This window comes from Rhinatrema bivittatum, chromosome 1 (assembly GCF_901001135.1).
Source record: "Rhinatrema bivittatum chromosome 1, aRhiBiv1.1, whole genome shotgun sequence".
Classification (NCBI taxonomy): domain Eukaryota; kingdom Metazoa; phylum Chordata; class Amphibia; order Gymnophiona; family Rhinatrematidae; genus Rhinatrema; species Rhinatrema bivittatum.
The window spans coordinates 624,477,246-624,491,457 of record NC_042615.1 but is presented as its reverse complement, the minus strand read 5'-3'; the positions used below and the strand labels follow the sequence as shown (position 1 = coordinate 624,491,457).

The window sequence follows — 14,212 nt, the reverse complement described above, 5'->3', positions numbered from 1 at the left end:
CAGATGCACCATCTTTAATCCATTCAACATCTGTGTAAATGATGTCACAATTGTTGCCATTTACTAATATGAAAAGAGGGTTTCATAGTACACTATTTTCTCTTTTAAATTTGTCGAGCAAATTATATGTAATTTTCAGCCTGTAGACTATGATCAAATGTAAGATCTGAACTATGAACTGAGTACAGTCTCTCCTTGTCATTTTGGTTGAGATTGAGGACTGTAAGGATAAGACAGTCACCTTAAAAGGAGTGTGTAACTGAACCAAACTGCAGACCTGAGCAACACAATATAGAAGTCCAGCCACGTGATGCTCCTGCAATTTTAATGCTTGTGAGAATTACACAGAGAAGCTGCTATTGTTCTTGATATCAAGCAGCTGTCTTCACATTAGTTTTACTAGTACTACCAAACACAAACTTGCTGAGTCCCTAACATTGACAAGCTTTGTATTTAGTAATGAAGCTTCGTATTCACAGATGTCTTTCTACTTTTGCCAGTATTTCTGTGAAAATACGCATATAAGTACTTGCTAAAATGAAGTCATAAAAGAAAGCCACTTATCCTATGCCAATTGATTTTGGTCACATCTAATCAAGACCAACTTTTGCATCATATGCATATATATGAAGTCTGGAAAAGAAAGAGAGACTTTGGACTTAACAGTTTCTGAACTGCAGTATCTCACTATGGCACCGCACTGCCTACTGCCGTTCACACAAAGGTCACATGTGAACTTGGCATCTGAGATTTTTCATGAAGCTCAAACTAAGCTTTCAAGACTGGGCTTACTGTGCAGCCCAGCTCTGCTCCATTAACTAGGGAGTACTTGGTGATCTTATCCTTGTGGTAAGCCCTGGCAAGCCAAGCCGTATTTGCCCTGTCCCTTCCCTTCATAGCTTACAGAGGTATCTGTAAATTCTGGGTCTGCTGCCCTGAGACTGTGGTGTTACCTGTCATTTGCCACTAGAGATTCAGCTGGCTTACTGTGCAACCCTCCTCGGATCACTGAGCTATTTTCCCACCACTGGCTCTGCTGGGAGAATGTTTGCTGCATCTTCTCTGCCTGCCCGGGTCTTTGGCCCTCTTGTCACTCTTGGCCTCTGGCCCCACCCCCAATGATGTCACCAACGTGGGGGGGGGGGGGGTCGAGAACTGGCAAGCGATACCGGAGGCACCACATGTCGGTGGTGCGTGTGCGACAAAGGAGCTCCTTTGTGCACTCCTTCGTGCCGCTGAATACTCTGCTTCTTTGTTTATATGTCTCAGTTCTACTGGCAAAATATCCACCATAACCGGACAAGGCAGATATAGTGATATTGCTTTACGTAAGTCTCGTCATATCTCCACCTGTCATTCTTGCATAGTTTCTGTTCCGCTATCCAACCCACTTACTGAATTGGATTCTCTATCTGTTGCAATGTATTTAATTAATGCTCAGTCTCTTAAAAACAAGTCTCATTTGCTATATGACTTTAGCTGTTGTGAACAACTTGATTGTTATTGTTTTACTGAATCATGGCTCCTGGAATCTAACCATCTTGTATTACATCAAATTTGTCCTCCTGGTTACTCTGACAAGGTTGGGAGATGGCATAAACAACGTGGTGGTGGTCTTCTCATCATTCATAAAAACACCTGGTCTCTAAAATCTGAATTTCTTAATGGTAATACTACTTTAGAGATGCTCACTCTTTCTACAAAACAATTTGCCATTTGTTTAGTCTATGCAGCTCCAAAACTTCTTTCATCATATCTCTCCCCATTTTTTGAGCAATTATTACTTTCTAAATTTGATCTAAACAAGATGGTCATACTAGGAGATTTTAATTTACATGTTGATGTCTCCCCTCCAACTTTGCAATGCTCACTGTTCTTACACATCCTTCACTCTCTTGGCTGATCTCAGATCATTCATACTCCCACACATAAGTTAGGCCACACTCTCGACCTGGTTTTGTTAAACACTCAATCTCTTCTTTTTCCTCTCAAAGTTTAACGATTTCTCCTGTTCCATGGTCTGATCACTTTCTCATTAAATTCTGCATACCAGTTTCCGTAGACATATTGCCTGCTTCAAAGCCTCCCAAAGCTTTACTGCATTGAGGCTGTATTGATATTACTCATTTTCAAGAATCCATTTTGCCTATTATCCCTGAATTTTGTTATGACAATTTTTCAGAAGCTCTCTTGCATTGCATTACCTCATTGAACTCTGTACTTGACAATTTAGCTCCTTTACAAACTTCTCATCGTCGTCCACAGAAATCATCTCCATAGTTAAAATCAACTCAAGTTAAGAATGTCTGAAAGTCACTCAGAAAAGCCGAGTGCCTTTGGGAAAAAATCTCTCTTCTCCAATCGTGCTCAAGCTTTCAGAAAACTTCTATCCGAATTTCAAACTTGCACAGATCTTGCAATGAAAAAGCATTTTTGAAAAATAATTTATGATGGCTATAACCCTAATGCTCTATTCAATGTTGCTGAGTGCTTTACCGATCCCAGCTCTACATCCAAGACACTTATTAACACTCCAAGTGCCCAGTTATTCTCAATCTATTTTTGCTTAAAAGCTGAGAAAATCTGTATGTATTTTTCCTTTTTCCTCAGTCCCTAGCTAGTATTCAGCCCCCCCCCCCCCCCCCCCCCCCCCCCCCCCCCCCCGCGGTTTTCTTCATCCTGAGAGAATTTTGACGTTTCCTCTCTGGAAGTTGAAAACTTCAGTGCTAATTTAAACGATACTATTTGCCCACTTTTCACTGTCCAGCATCACTTCTTAAATTCTCCAAGATCATCTTAGCACCCTGGTTTGCTAAACTCATTAACCTCTCTCTAGCTGAGGGTACTATCTCATTGCCACCAAAGAAAGCCATTGTGTGCCCACTTTTGAAAATGCAATCACTGGATCCATCTGATCCTAACAATTACCGGCCTTTCTCATCTCTATCACATTTTACTAAGTTGCTTGAATCAGCAGTTTTGGCACAGCCAACTGATTACCTTGAGAAATATGAGGTGCTTGACCCTCACCAATGCAGCTTTTGCCGGTCTCTCAGCACTGAGATTCTTCTTCTTTCACTTACCGATTTTGTCAGGCGAGGACTCGACAATGGTTAACAGTTCATTTTAATATTTCTCAACATATCAGCTGCTTTCGACACCATTGATCACAACATACTAATCTATTCTTAAAATAATCCGGTATCTCAGGGAATAAGAACATAAGAAATTGCCATGCTGGGTCAGACCAAGGGTCCATGAAGCCCAGCATCCTGTTTTTAACAGAGGCCAATCTAGGCCATAAGAACTTGGCAAGTACCCAAACACTAAGAAGATCCCATGCTACTGATGTAATTAATAGCAGTGGCTATTCCCTAATGGGCCGATTCAGTAAAGTCCGCGGGAGAGTGGACAAACGCCCGCTCTCCCGGTGTGCGCACAGGCCACTCGCCTGTGCGCGCGATACAGTATTTAAATTAGGTGGTGCGGTAGAAACGGGCAAAAGGAGGCGCTAGGGACACTAGCGTGTCCCTAGCGCCTCCTTTTAGCTCGGAGCGGCGGCTGTCAGCGGGTTTGACAGCCAACGCTCAATTTTGCTGGCATCTGTTCTCAAGCCCGCTGACAGCCACGGCTCGGAAACCGGACACCGGCAAAATTGAGCGTCCGGTTTTCGGCCCAACAGCCACCGGCCCATTAAAAATTTTTTTTCTTTTTTTTTTACTTTTTTTTACTCTTCAGGACCTCCAACTTAATATCGCCATGATATTAAGTTGGAGGGTGCACAGAAAAGCAGTTTTTACTGCTTTTCTGTGCATTTCCCGGTGCCGGCAGAAACTAGCGCCTAATTTCTTAAAGTAAAATGTGCAGCTTGGCTGCACATTTTACTTACTGTATCACGCGGGCATACCTAATAGGGCCATCAACATGTTGAGGGCGCTATTAGGTGCCGTGGGTTGGACGCGTGTTTTCCTCCCCTTACTGAATAAGGGGTATGGGAAAACGCGCATCCAAGGGCAGGTTAACAATTGGGCTGCTCAAGGCGTGGCGTCACGTCTTGAGCAGCCCAATTGCACGCACAGGGGCCGCTTTCGCCCGTGCAGGCATCCATCTTCGCCGGGAGGCAGGGGAGCCGCGGTCCGTCTCCGCCGATGTCAGTCTCCGGAGGAGGGCTGCGATAAAGTAAGTCGTTGCTTTACACTGCCAGTCCTCTCTCCCCTCCTCCCGAAGCAAGGCTGCTTTTCGCGCCTTGCTTCGGGAGGAGGGGAGAGAGGACTGGCAATTCGAGCATAGGAGAACCGTCCACTTCGTTGCTACTTTTTTTTTTTCGCTTTTTTAGATTTTTTCCGCTTTTTTAGATTTTTTCCGCTTTCGTTGCTTCGGGAGGAGGGGTAGAGGACTGGGGCTGCCCTAGAGACCAGCACTCATTGACGCGGCCAGGGCAGGTGAGCAGGGGCTGAGGGAAAGTTTGCTGCCTACCCTTACCCCTAACGCAGGGGTAAGGGTAGGCAGTAAGTTAGCAGGTTAAACACGCGGCAAAACGGCAGGGTAAAAAAGCGATAGTCGGGGCGAGCATTACTGTATGGGAGGGAATAGCTAATTCGATTGTTTACATCTAATATACATGCCGCGGGCAGAAGGGGTTACCCTGTGATTTAAAGAGGCGGTAAGAATCGGTTAAAGGGGATTGTGTATCGCAGGAAGGGCTAACGCGGCCGGAAAGTGAGTAGAAAGCGGGTTAGGAGCGGGGTAACCGCAGCCGCACTTTACTGTATTGACCTGCAAGTCAGGGCAATGGCAGCCTCTATTGCCCACCTATGCGAAGTACCCATACAGGACATATGTAAAACCAGCACGTGGTCATCATTGCATACGTTCACCCCACACTAATGCCTCAATCAGCAGGCGGCCACAGATGCAGCGGTGGGCCGAGCCATCCTCTTGGCAGGAACATATAAAGAGTCTGTCCACAGTGACATACCAGGTTGAGCACATCTTCCTGGGAACCAGACTGGTCTATGTACCATGCCCAGAGACAAGAGGGTGCTCAACCTTTCAACTGGAGACTCCCCAGATGTCATGGCTAATTCAACCTGCTTATCTGTGGAAAAAAGTAAGTTTGCTTACAGAAAACTGTGTTTTCCATGGAATGCAGGGTGAATTAACCATGCTAACCTGCCTGCCTCCCTGGACAGTCTCCTAAATGTGCAACCACAAGCTTGGATATCAGCCTGAGGCAGGCTGGGAGCTATGTGGTGATATACAGAGGCAGGCACAAAGAGCAGAGCTCTGTGTGCTTTGAGGAGCTCAGCCACCAAGAGGACTGGAGGATGATCCCCAGATATTATGGCTAATTCACCCTGCTATCCTCAGAAAACACCATTTATGGTAAGCAAACTTGCTTGTTCAGTTTATTCGGTTTTATTAATTTCCAGATACTTCTTCTTTGAGTTTTGCTAAAAGATTTTTACATGCTTTAGTTTTTATGTTCTGTTAATGTTGTTTATTCTTTTAATGTTATGTCAAATATTTTGGTTTTTGTATTTTATGTTTTTATCATTTGGTATCTGTTTTATGATTATGTATGTTATCCTGTTCATCACCTAGGCCTTTTCTGTGTTAGATGATTCACAAATTTTAATAAATGTGAATGGCTACTCTTTGTGCTGAGACAGGACCCTGATTCTATGGAGGGACAACCTGACTACTACGGAGAGTGAGATAACTAGCTAAATTACCACTTTAATTTGGGGTCGTTTAATTGGTGTTGCATTTGAGATATGCAATTAACTTTGAGTGAAATGCAGGGGTTTTCATAACCTTAATAATGAGTTCTTTGCTCTGCTAAATCAGAAACTTAAACAATATCTGCTGTATATGAAACCATTGTATATTTTACCTGCTACAATAAAACTCTTATTATAAACCACTAAAAGCTCTCTTTTAAATGAACTTGTGACATATCTGATTTTAATGTTAGATAATCCATAACACTAGAAGACCACTTCAGCTACTTCTCCTTGCCTCGACAATAGGTTGACTACCTTGGCAGTGGTGCTTTGCCCCAGCATTGTTCCTGCATTCCAGTTCTCTGTTCCTGTGTTCCTGATTATTGTTCCTAAGTTCCTGGGTGAGGCAGGATAAGGTCATCACTATTGCTAAAATATTTGCTTCCTAATTTCTGTACTTATCCAGCCCCTTTCTGTACCTTCAAATATGAGCATCAGTGGTATTAGCAGACATTACCTAAACAATGAGAACAAAGGCAAGATATAATAACTTTAGTTAATAGAAGGCAAGATTGAAAGTTGAGTTTTAAACTTAGTTTTAAAATTTAGCATTGTAGGTGAATCCTGGATATTGAGAAGCAGAAAGTTCCAGATGTGAAGAACAAAGAAAGTATGAAATTCCCGTTTCTTACAAGGAAGAGAAAAGTATATGCAGAGATGACAAGATGGAGATTGGGAATTTAGAGTAAATGGGGAGAAATGAATTAATTTGTAGGTTAGTATAAATATTTTGAAAAAACAGCAAATTTTATCTGGGAGCCATTGTAAATTAGTGAGGAGGATGGTGGTGTGGAAGCATTGGGACAATCGGTAAAGCAGTCACAGCCAAATTTTGGAAAACCTGAAGAGGACATAAGGCTGGCTAGTAACAGATTGTTACAGTAGTCAATATGAGAAGTAAAAGAACTTGGAAGAGAGTGGCAAATATTAAATGTAAGTGTGGATTTTTCTGTATTGTTGATAGCTAAGGCAAAAGCAATGACTTGAGATGTGAGGAGAAAAAGAGAAAAGGAAAAGGAAAATACTTGGAATTTTTGGCAGAGTAAGAAAAAGAGCAGAATGTAGTTGAAGGAAAGAAACCACAATGGAGGATAGGGAAGGTGGTAGTTAGCTGAAAAGATAACCTCAGTCGTGGATGTATTCAATAAAAGAAAATACTAATTCATCCAGGAAGCAGGAAAATACTAATTCAGACAGTAAGACAAGAGAATAGAGGGAGGATTAGGTATGAAAAGCAAATGTAAATATGCATATCATCAGCAAAGCAGTGAGACAAAACATCTTTGAGAACAAAATTAGGGCCCAGAATTTGAAGGCAGGTAGAAAATAGCAGAGGATCCAAAATAGATCCTTGGAGGATAGCGATAGAGCGTGGTGAAAAAGCAGATGAAGGATTCTTAAGAATATTAAGAGTGGTTGGATAGATGTGGAGGCAGCCAATTACAGAACCAAATCTACCAAGAGAGGAATGGAGTGGTTAGTTGACAGTATTAAGCTACAGAAAGGTCAAGTTTAATAAAAATAATAGAGGAACCAGCCAGATGGGAAATTAGAGGGTGATTGAGCAGGTAGACTAGAAGAGTTTGTATTGAGTAAGCAAAATAGAAGGTAAACCAACTTGGAGAGCAAACGTATATGTCTGTGAACCACATTAGAGAGAATTAGGAGTATTAAGATAAGTTGTTGATTTGAGAGCACATAAGTGCCAGGTGAAGTTTTCTTAAGATTGGGATTTAAGAAGCCACTTTGAAAACTGAGGGATATGTAGAATTAAGGGACCACAACCAAGTTTCAGGTGATACCTTTTTTTTTTTAAATTGGAATAACTTAATATATCTGTAACTAGCTTTTGAGATTTATTCTCTTTTCATCAGAGCACTGAAGAAACTTGACTTGAAGATAATAAGTCTCATAAGCTAGTCACAGATAAGTTAGTAAAATAAAAAAAGATCTTACCTACAGCTTGATCATTGACCCTTAATTCTGCATAGCTAGGTGGACTAAAACGGCAACCACAATTCTTTGCTCAACACTGAGGGAAAAATTCCAGAAAAGCAGGATGAATTGAAAATAGTAAGATCCAAAATGAGGACTTGATAAAGATTAGCATGAAGAATTAGGAGTATGTAAAGGATCATTAGGGGATGAAGTAGATTAGCGAGCTCATCCGTGAGAGAGGAGAACAATTGTTGGTGTGGCTAAGATATAAGGAGCAGTAGATAGATCAAATAGATGAGGAGAGCCTAGTCCTTGAATGAGATCAATTTTCTTTAAGAAAAATGATAAAAGGCAGTAGAGGAGAGAAGAGGATGTGTGTGTGTGTTTGCGGCGGTGATTGGGGGGGGGGGGGGCGGATTGTGGTAAGTTTTAAAATACTAGAGACAACAGGGATTAAAGAGACTGAAATAAAGGCAGCATCATAATGGAATTCAAGTGATGAGAGAGAGAGAGAAAATAAAGCTCTTTGATTATAGAGAGACTGGGCAGGTCTACAAAGAACCTCTCCGTATTGAAGCTTGTGATGCTTGGTGTGTAGATCTTTATAGAGTCAAGGCTGAGGAGGATAGATAAGGTCTCGAGAGAATTACAGGGTGAGGAGAGATTTAGTGAGTGCAGAGACATTTCTGGTCACACAGAAGGACTTTACTAGTTGGAAAAGCACATAGTGAAATTTGTTGGCTGCTTTGTTCAAAGACTTGAAGAAATGTTTGGATTTGGCTAAAATGGAATAGGGTATATTGGGCCTGATTTTAAAAAGCATTTACTCGAGTAAGTGAGCTTTTGAAAATAGCTACAATATATGCCATTGTATTCTCCTTAGGATTTACTAGCCTTAGTGCAATTTACTTGAGTAAATGGCTTTTGAAAATTGCTACAATAGTAGTTACATTTACATGCATAACTCCTTTTAAAATTACTTCCATAATGAGTAAGAACTATGCATGGAAACTTTAATTCAATAAAGTTAAAGTAATAAAGAAAATGGGTCTTTGAGACCTTGTAATTTTATTATGAAGGAGCATATTGCCTGTTTCTGAAAGTATTGAAGAACTAGATAGCCTTCCCATGTTAAGATTGTTAAAGTATAGACATTGCCCCTCAGCTCATCAGTTGTAATAATATTGCAAGTAGTAATATTTATTTTGAAAAGTAATACATTATATAGTTGGTCTGGTGCAAAGCAAGCAACCTCCAAACTTTAGGTACCAAGATGGAAACTAATATCCACCCCACAATTCTCCACAAAAGCATTCACCAAGTACATAAGTACATAAGTACATAAGAAAATGCCATACTGGGTCAGACCAAGGGTCCATCAAGCCCAGCATCCTGTTTCCAACAGTGGCCAATCCAGGCCATAAGAACCTGGCAAGTACCCAAAAACTAAGTCTATTCCATGTAACCATTGCTAATGGCAGTGGCTATTCTCTAAGTGAACTTAATAGCAGGTAATGGACTTCTCCTCCAAGAACTTATCCAATCCTTTTTTAAACACAGCTATACTTACTGCACGAACCACATTCTCTGGCAACAAATTCCAGAGTTTAATTGTGCGTTGAGTAAAAAAGAACTTTCTCCGATTAGTTTTAAATGTGCCCCATGCTAACTTCATGGAGTGTCCCCTAGTCTTTCTACTATCCGAAAGAGTAAATAACCGATTCACATCTACCCGTTCTAGACCTCTCATGATTTTAAACACCTCTATCATATCCCCCCCTCAGTCGTCTCTTCTCCAAGCTGAAAAGTCCTAACCTCTTTAGTCTTTCCTCATAGGGGAGTTGTTCCATTCCCCTTATCATTTTGGTAGCCCTTCTCTGTACCTTCTCCATCGCAATTATATCTTTTTTGAGATGCGGCGACCAGAATTGTACACAGTATTCAAGGTGCGGTCTCACCATGGAGCGATACAGAGGCATTATGACATTTTCCGTTTTATTCATCATTCCTTTTCTAATAATTCCCAACATTCTGTTTGCTTTTTTGACTGCCGCAGCACACTGAACCGACGATTTCAATGTGTTATCCACTATGACACCTAGATCTCTTTCTTGGGTTGTAGCACCTAATATGGAACCCAACATCGTGTAATTATAGCATGGGTTATTTTTCCCTATATGCATCACCTTGCACTTATCCACATTAAATTTCATCTGCCATTTGGATGCCCAATTTTCCAGTCTCACAAGGTCTTCCTGCAATTTATCACAATCTGCTTGTGATTTAACTACTCTGAACAATTTTGTGTCATCTGCAAATTTGATTATCTCACTCGTCGTATTTCTTTCCAGATCATTTATAAATATATTGAACAGTAAGGGTCCCAATACAGATCCCTGAGGCACTCCACTGTCCACTCCCTTCCACTGAGAAAATTGCCCATTTAATCCTACTCTCTGTTTCCTGTCTTTTAGCCAGTTTGCAATCCACGAAAGGACATCGCCACCTATCCCATGACTTTTTACTTTTCCTAGAAGCCCTCTCTTTGATTTGAAAATGGCCTTCATAACTGCATTAGCTTAAAGTTTACCAGATGTATATTAACATTTTGCTTTACAATGTGGGAACAGTAGTAGCATGCATGGTAACCAAACATTCTATGCCATGCATTCTAACTGAAATTCCCTATGCTATCTGACTCAAAATGAAAGGGGCTTCTGAGGCCTGATATACGCCTCACCCCTCTTTCAACACCAAAGTAAGGGGGGGGGGTCCTCCATTCCCCACTGTCACCCCCCACTCCATCTGGATTCTTAAAGAAGTGACCTCCATGCCCTAACATCTTTTACCTGCCCATCCCCACCCAACATTGGTGTGTGACAGAGGAGTGTAAGAAGCTAGCTGGCACCATTTTTTAAATCACTGGCAGTAGGATGGAAGGGAGATCAGCTTCTCTTTCCTTGATCTTCATCTGGCTGTGATTGGATGATGTAGGATATGAGGGGACCATCCGTGAAGAGGGAGGGAAATAGAACAATGTTGGGACATGGAGGCTCCTGCATGGGACAGAGTGGTGGTGGGGGTGATGTTGGGTCATGGAGAACATTCTTCATGGGTTCAGGGGAGTTGAAGGATGATGATATCAGGGCACAAAGGCTTTCCGGCTGCCATTACTTTGGGAGGAGGGGCTGGCCATTGCACCTCGAAAGCCTCTTTATTTATTTAATAATTTTTATATATCGACTTTTAATGCAAGCATATCAAATCAGTTTACAGTAGTTAGCAATTAATCATTTAAAATTATTTGCATTTTCAATGAAGAAAGGAAGTAAATACATTGTTTCATAATATAAATAATTAACATAGTAAACTAAATAGTAGGCTAAGTAATCAAAATTTAAACACTTAGAGAGGTCGTATAGTTAGGATAGAGATAGATTAATAAAAATAAAAATATACATTACCTTGGTATAAAATCAGAAGAATGAGATAATTATGCTAACAGCTCTTGGTAGGCTTGTTTAAAAAGCCAGCTTTTAATCCCCTTTTTAAATAATTCGATGTCAGCTTCTAGTTGTAATTCCTGCAGAATAGAGTTCCATAGAAGGGGTTTTTCTCTTACATTATTTAGGTGGGAAATTTTGGGAGAAGGAATTGGCAGCATCCCTGTTCCGGTATCCCTGTTCCGGTTGATCTGGTGATTCTTGAGGGGGTGTGGAAGTGAAGTGAAGAGGTTAACCATTCAATTTTTTCATTGTATAGGGTTTTGTGAATTTTATGCTGGGCCCTGTATTTGACCGGCAGTCAGTGAAGTTCTTTTAATATTGGGGTGATATGTTCGGATCTTCTAGTACCTGTCAAGAGTCTAGCTGCAGAGTTCTGCAGAAGTTGCAATGGTCTTGTGATGTTTGTGGGAAGGCCTAAGAATAGTGAGTTACAGTAGTCTAATCTTGATAAGACAAATGCCTGTACGACAGTTCTAAAGTCTTTTGGGCATAGGAGGGGTTTTAATCTTTTGAGTATGTCTAATTTGAAGTAACCATCGCTTATGATTTTTTTAATGCAGGATTTCATGGAGAATTCGCAATCTATAAGAATCCCTAGATCTCGTACTTCTAGGGAGATGGGGTAGTTTTTGGCCGCTTCTTGAATTTCAAGCTCTTTTGCTCTTGCTTAATTTAGGTGAGATGTATAGGATTTCAGTTTTTTTAGTATTTAGGGAAAGATTCATTGGGTTAATACAGGAATGGGCAATTCCGGTCCTCGAGGGCCGCAAACCAGTCGGGTTTTCAGGATACCCCTAATGAATATGCATAAAAGAGATTTGCATACAGCTGAGGCAGAGTGCATACAAATCTCTTTCATGCATATTCATTAGGGATATCCTGAAAACCTGACTGGTTTGTGGCCCTCGAGGACCGGAATTGCCCACTCCTGGGTTAATACCTTTTCAATGGCGGATTGGCATATGTCCCAAGCTTAAGAGTTTGGTCAATGGACTTTTGGATCGGTATTAAAATTTGAACGTAATCGGCATAGATAAAATGTGTTAGACCGAGGCCTGATAGAATTCTGCATAAAGGGAGCATATAGATATTAAATAATGTAGAGGATAGAGAGGATCCCTGGGGTACTCCGAAGTTGAGATCGATAGGATGTGACTTTTTATCAAGAAATTTTACTTTGAAGGCTCTATTTGTTAGATAAGAGCTAAACCATTTGAGCGCTGAGTCTTTAATGTCTATTTCGTTTAGTCTATCAAGGAGGATATTATGATTAACTGTATCAAAGGCTGCTGAGATGTCTGGCAAGATCAGGAAGTAAGATTGGCTGTTATCGGTTCCTCTTAGGATATCTTGTAGTGAAGTTAAAAGGGTCTCTGTATTAAAATATTTTCTAAATCCGTGTTGCGCTGGGTACAGGGTACTATGTTTTTCCAGATAATCTGTTAGTTGATTATTAATTACTTTCTTGAGAATTTTTGATATACAAGGTAAATTAGAAATGGGTCTTAGGTTTGAGAGATCGTATGAATTTGCTTGTGGTTTTTTTGTATTGCGGATTTTAAAGTGTGTGGGATAAGCTTTGGTTATGGACAAGTTAATTATGTCAGCAATAGGTTTAGATATTATATTGGTGATTGATTTTAATAGTTTAGTTGGAATATGGTCAATTGGGTGGGCAGCTGGGTTCATTTTTCTTAATTATACCTTTGATTTCAAGGGATGAAACTGTGTCAAAGGAAGTTAAATGGTCCTTAGGATTGCTTGGTAGTACAATTTGGTTAGAGTTCAGGGGAGCTATGTTTTTTATTATGTTTAAAGTTTTTTCTTTAAAATATTGAGCAATTGTATCACAATTAGAAGAGTTGTTTGATGTGGGATTTTCAATAGGACTGGTCAGGTCTTTTGCATATGAGAATAGAGCTCTAGGGTTATTCAAATGTATTTATTTTGTTAGAATAGAATTCTTTTTTTGCTTTATTGGTGGCTTCGTTGTATTTATGTAATAGAGATTTGTAGTTAGCTAGTGTTTTGGTGGAAGGAGAAATTCTCCAATGTCTCTCAGCTTTTCTTAGTGTTGTTTTTAAATATCCTTAATTCATTCATTCATGTTGTACCTTGGGGTGTGGTGTGTTTTGTTGATGGAAATATCTTTTTTAAATAAGTGGGCAGCAATTATCAGTTACTTTTTTTGTTAAAGAGAACCATGAATTGATTGTGTTATCACTGTTTGATATGTCTGTCATTCAGAGCTTTTGAGAGATGATCAGTTAGGGAATTTAGTTGACAAGGTTTCCTGTATTCAATTCTGGTCTTGGTTGCTGGGGGTGTTACGGTTGTGTATTGGATATTTATATCACAGGTAATTAATTTATGATCAGACCATGGGATTGGGGAAGTACTAGGACTGAGAGTGGTGTTGAGATAAGAGTTGATGAATATTAAGTCTAGTGTGTGTCCTGCTTTGTGGGTTGATTGATTTACTATTTGATGAAAACCTAATGCTGACATTGAGTTTAAGAATGCGTCACAGTTGTGGGATAGTGGGTCTTTATCAACATGTAAGTTAAAATCACAGAGTATGATGGTAGGAATTTAAGCTTTTAGGTTAGTAAGAAAAAACTCAATTAATAGAGAGACATTAAGTTCTAGTAAGTTTGGGGGTGCATAGATTAAACAAATTTGTAGCCACTTGGAATTTAAAAGAGCTATTTCGAATTTGGGTGGAGAATTTATTTGTTGTATTTTTAGGAGGAGTTCCTTTTTTGACAATATCATTATACCACCCCCACTTTTGTTGAGCCTAGGAATAGATGTGATGTCATATTTATTTTTAGGTAATTGATTTAAAAGAACATAGTCAAATTTTTTAAACCAGGTTTCGGTGATTGCACAAATCAGGGTTGTTATCTGTGAGAAGGTCATTAAGGATAGGCATTTTTTGACTAGGGATTGTGTATTTACCAATAGTAGGGAAATAAGTGA

General features: G+C 40.1%; 1 protein-coding gene across 6 annotated transcripts in view; it reads left to right on the top strand.

The window, feature by feature from the left end:
• EPB41L4A (erythrocyte membrane protein band 4.1 like 4A) overlaps positions 1-14,212 on the top strand; it is a 726,290-nt gene that overhangs the window by 264,043 nt on the left and 448,035 nt on the right. The window lies entirely within an intron of this gene.